Source organism: Centroberyx gerrardi, chromosome 10 (assembly GCF_048128805.1).
Source record: "Centroberyx gerrardi isolate f3 chromosome 10, fCenGer3.hap1.cur.20231027, whole genome shotgun sequence".
NCBI lineage: Eukaryota > Metazoa > Chordata > Actinopteri > Beryciformes > Berycidae > Centroberyx > Centroberyx gerrardi.
The window spans coordinates 26,953,883-26,959,882 of record NC_136006.1 but is presented as its reverse complement, the minus strand read 5'-3'; positions in this window follow the sequence as shown (position 1 = coordinate 26,959,882).

Below are 6,000 nucleotides of genomic sequence, written 5' to 3'. Positions count from 1 at the left end.
GTCTTCACTTTCCAACGCGCTATTGCAATGTCAAACTACCGCCTGCTTCTACTCGATTCGTACAATACCTCACGAAATTACAATGCATTACTTTTCATAACTATCACTGCGAGCTTGACATGAGACCAGGCTGTAATCTGTGTACGTTCGCAAAAGGGGTTTTACCGTAGCTGGAGTAAAAGCATAAACATGTATACTAGACAACTTCATTACACATAATCTCTCACTAGGCTCATCAATAATGCAGGATACGGTCTTGTATGTGCTGCCAACGGATGCATATTGGAAAATGTGTCAGAGGGGCATTTGGAGAGCTCTTTGTTTCACAGCTGAACCGTCTGCCTGCTCAGAAATCACACACACAAGGTCCCCTCCCTCTTCTGTGGGTATGTATCACTTCATATCTCGTCCCAACAGAAACCTGGATTATCATAAAGATTCCTTTTATCAAGTCACATAAGTGGAATGCGTTGTTTTTGACCCCTAAGAATATCGTCGCCTAAAGTCCAAATTAAGGCAGAAACAACATTGTTATGCACAAAGTCAAGTCATTTTGGAAGGATCAAATCAATTACCTTAAAGTAATAATACATTCTCATGTGTGGAGTCAGATCTGACCCTTGTCAGTCGCTTGAGGGTTAAAACTATTTACACCGATGGCTCTCCTGAGGGTCTCTGAAGGCTGTAGTTTGCACCCTTTGGTGAGCCAATCCATTCACACCTGGGTCACCGCCAATGCAACTGCTGGGGACTTCTGGAATGCTTAAGAGGAACGCTGTCCAACCTTTGTTGAGAATGTCACACTGCTTGGCATTTCACTCCTATTCCTTGATCCTAACAACTGCAATGTGGAAAGACACTTAAGGTCCACTGATGATTTCCCTCGCACATCCGACCGTCTTCAAAAGGCCAAATGAAAGGGACTGACCATGAGATGTGATTGGGTCTCAGCATCAAAGAGGTCTTACTGAAGCGGGGAGCCACTCCTGGGAATAGCACCGCCCCCTCAGCGTCTCCCAGCATGGCCTCCACCTTGTGGCACTTGTTAATTAGACTTTCTGCATTAAAGCTGGAAGCTTTAAGCGGGACTTTTTTCCAGTGATAAATAGTTATTTTATCCATCTGCACCGTGGAGTCTGGTTACACAACACCAATTGGCTGTTTTACCATGGTTGGAGACGCTCTCCATAGACCACTATTGAAATGTTAGACGAGGTAGGACGAAAGTCTGCTATCTATCCAGCTACGTTAGCCAAGACAGGTTAGCTGCGCTGGGAAGCCGAGTGCTGCTAGCTAGTTAGCATACTAGTTGACCCAAAGAGCTCACATTGAAAATAATTTTTGGCCGACCTGACTGATGCTAGCAGCACACACTGTAAGCAGCCCAATATTTACACCATCATAAGTGATGATATTTCCTAATTTAATTTCAAAAGTTACAATCATTGAAAGTTAAATTACCTGGTCTGGGGAAGACATTTTTACTAGGGTGGACCGTTTACTGGTGAGCTGATGGCACACAAGCCACACTGGCTGCTACACCTTCTTTGATAATATAATAGGCTACTTCTGTGGACGTCATTTCAAATACTTTCCGCCACCAGAGGGCGATACAAAGTGGGGAAATCTCAGATTTCAGCTTTAAATGTCAGAGCTTTCTCCATAAGTCGTGGTGGGAGCTGTATCACCCTCAGTCCTGCTTACAGTACACAACCAACTGTGGAAACTGGCCAGTGTTGAGGCCATTACTCAAGGGGAAAAGTAATTACACTACTTGTTCTTTTACTTTTGCATTATATAATGCATTCTGCGCAATGGTCAAATAAACATTGTAAGCTTAATCCTTACATAAGTGCACATTCCAGCACAAGTGGCCTAAATAATGACAGGCACAAAATATAATATTCCTTTTAAGTGCTTTATGAAGGAGCAATAGCCCATAGCAAAATCAGTAAAAATAATAATTTAGAAAAATGTCATGTCTCTTCTGTCTTGCATGCATCCTCTATGCTCGCTCTGGTGTGTGTAAACAGGAACGAGGCAAAAGAAAGGGACAGACTTGGCTGGGGTATTTTTTCAACATTACATTGAAATGAAATAAAAAATATTTAAAATTTGAATCCATGTAACAATTCAGATGGAATGATAATATGAGTAACGCAAGTAACAACCTATGTCTTTGTAATGCGATTACTGAAACTGGAACAGTAATGCTTTACATTGCTCCATTACAGGAAAGAGAAATGTGATTACAATAACCCCCATCACTGATACTGACTGACTGACTAGCAAGCTGACTGACCAACCAGTTGGTTTCTCCACCACCTGTGAAGAATGGGATGGGAGATGTGTTCATAACAGGATTCGACTGGTATAAGTTTTATAAAGTCAGTACAGATACCAATATGTTTGGATTGAAGACGCCGATAGCCAATTTTGGGCCAGTATTCACAGACATTCACAGAATCCTAAAATTTTGTCATTTTCACACACATACACACACATACAAAGTAAAATATTGTAAAAGTGTCTTCCCTAGAATTTTATTCTTGTCAGGGTGGAGAAGCCTCTGAAATAACAGTTTAGACCATCATGACACTAAAACTCTCCACTGAAACTTAGAAGAATAATAAGAATAATATTATTACTATTATTATTATTAGTAGTAGTAGTAGTAGTAGTAGTAGTAGTTTTGTTGTTGTTAACATGAGTTATTATGAATATTTAAAAAAATGCATATCCATGTGGAATCTGATCATAGACAACCAGTGTATTGATCAATTCTACAATAAATCAAACTGCATCATATGAGGAGGACGAGATTGACTGGCCAATATGTAATTTTAAATAAGAAGTCAATATCCATATACTGATACATATCGGTCTGACCCCTTGTTCATAATACAAGTCTCGCCCTGCTGAATTGGTCGCTGTCTTTACAATAGAGAAATCCTTCCAATTATTGCTTAATGAAGCTTGGCTTTGTAGGGAGAGACGTGGGTCCATCCGACGCCGCCAGCCGCTTTCTTTTCTCTCTTTATGCGGGAAGGCTTTCAGTGTCATGCTGCACTCAGCTCCCCCAGCCTCGTTAGCAATCTGATTGGCCCTCAGACTGGAGACAGAGGGGATAGTGGTGGTGGTGGTGGTGGTGTGTGTGTGTGTGTGTGTGTGTGTGTGTGTGTGTGTGTGTGGGGGGGGGTGTGCGGGGCAAGGATTCAGCCTTTTACTTTACATTTCTTCTCCCTATTAGGTGTTCTGCTCTTACCACGGCAGTTGTAATGTGTGTAAAGTATGCTGGAGCAAGCAAATTTACGGTTAGGTGGAAGCTAATAGCCTGCAGTATATGGGGCCTTGGTGTAGTTTACATGTAAATGGGAGAAATTCTCTGTCATTGCTTTTAACCTCCGATGAGTCCGACACACTGATCGAGGTTATAATGTACTATACTATATACTACTACTACTATATGTATATATATATATATATGTATATATATATATATATATATAATCATGTTAATGTATGTGATGCATATACGTTGCAATAAAACATCCATTTTTATTCAGGAAAAACGATGGAGTGGATGGTTCTTTAGTTTCCTTTATCCTTGAAGCTATCTTCGGGTAACTCTCACCTGTGTCCCCTTTCCCTCTTCTCTTTTTTTTTGTTTCATTTTTTAGCTTCATTTCTTTTTTTTCTCTTTGTTCCTTTCTCCTGTTCCGTCTTTCTGTCATCGGTGTGACTCCAGTGCCGATAAGCCGAGGCAGAGGTATCAGGCGGAGCACCCATGCAGGGATCCATTAGGCAAAAACCAATTTCACACAGAACCAATTTCATAAATATGGAGTATGGGCCCACCTTTAGCTGTGGTTGACTAGCTTTTAGAAGGATATACAAAACCATAAACAACGAGCCCCTGCCTGAGCACTCCTCTTAAATGATACCTGGAGTGTGCGGCGCGGGCCTGAACACAGTCGGCTGTGGTTTTAACACTTTAATGAGCTGCAGAATGGGAATGAATAATTCCCTCATCCCAGACCCGAACCCCCCTGGATACAAAGACATCAAATGTGGGATTAGTGGTGTTAATGTGGGAAATTCAGAGCAAAGTATTGTCTCAAGAGTGTTTGTCCCAAAACATACCTACATGGGAATATTGCACTGACCTTTATAACAGTAATGATGATAGGCCAGGCTTATCATGCACTGTCAGAACCCCATCTATCTCTCCTCCTGTCCCCCAACTACCCCGAACTCTCCCTCTGCAGACCCCATCTCACCGACTCCCCATCGAGTCTCTCATAAAGAAATCTCTTTTATCTTTCCTGACATCCTCCAGCTCAATTAACACCAAACGAATATAAATTGTATTTAAAGTCTCTCTCCAGTGGCATCGCTGACAATTTGAAGATCTTCAATCAAATTGTTGGCTTCCAGGGGGCAGCAACACATTCCTTCTGAAACAGACAGAGGTGTGTGACCCCGTTCCCCTTCTATAAGGGCAAAACTCATTTTGGGATTGTGGGTCTCATTGTGATAATCATCACTTTTTGAGATGTCCATCTCTTTCAGAGAGCTTAGGAATTTGAATTGGGGTGATGAGGTCACCGGAGGAGAGCTTTAAGGGGAAAAAGATGGAGCTCTCTATCTCTCTTCAGGCAAGGACCTTTAACATAGAAGAGGCGAGTGTGGAAGGTGTTTGGGGGATTAATGCTGGTAGTTTGGCAGGGTGACCTAGTATATAAGAGCTAAATGGACTGTCCTTCAAACAGACAATCCAGTTCTGTAGCTGAGCCTGACCTCTGACCTCTGAGTTCATTTGTTACCAACTAGGTAGCAGTTCAACCTCAACAACAAAATCAAAGTCATTCCATTTACAGAACCCCAAAACCATTACAAATTTCACAATGCATGTAGATACTCACTTTGGACAGAATGGCAACAACATCTACACAGAAATGTATATTTGACAGCGACACTGGCTTGTTTCCCCTGTGTTTGGATTTTACCCAAGTTGGTAACCATGGAAACCATGGAATGTGAAATATCAAAAATTCATTATCAGCATTGAAACATGAGTGCAATACAAATATGTCAAAGTGGTAATCCACAAGATCTGTTCTCTCCATTCATTTTGTCTCCATCTTTGGTGCTCAGCGTTCATTGCTGTGGTGTTTCTGCACTGCTCTTCCCAGAGATCACCTGTCAATCAAACAGTGTGTCCAGTACTGTGACGACCAAAGGTTGCAGACTATTACTTAAATACAATTCCTTTAAAAAATTCCAAATCTTGTAGATATAAAATATTGTATATTACATTTACCGTTAAACGGGCTCAGCATGAAAAGCAGAACTCAAGTAGTAGTAGAAATAATTCTAATAAAATGTTAATAATAACCTTTAATTATAGTAATTATCAAAACAGTTACAAAGTGCTTTACAAGATGACTAAAAAGCATACAACATAGCAATGCAAGAAGCATCCACCCACAAAATGGCTCAGCTCAGTCCCACAAGCGCTCACACACACCAGGAAAACGCTCTTCAGCTTATTTCCACAATCCAGGACCTGTTTTCTCTTAGATGAACTTCTGAGGTGTCAGAGAAGCAGAGGGATCCAGAAGGGATCTAAGAGCTCAAGAGATGCAGGGATACAAGACAGGCAAAGAGACGCTGACGGTAGAGAGGTTGAGAGATCAAGGTGAACTGAAACCATCCAGGAGTTCAGAGAAGTTTACGTCTGAAGCCTGCAGCCAGCCAGGTTTGCCTCTCGTCTCCTGACTGGTTTGAATTCACCTCCCTCCTCTAAGAACCAGACCAAAGGTGTATCGCTTCACCTGACCCCGGAGCCACTTCTCTTTTCGGCTCTTACCGAGGCTTCCAAGAGGCTGCTTTTCTTTTACGACATTATACCAAATAACCACAAAACTCTTACACTTCCCGCTGTTTGTGTTCAGAACGTCTCTGTGCTCGGGGAGTGGGCGGATGTTTTCCTGAACA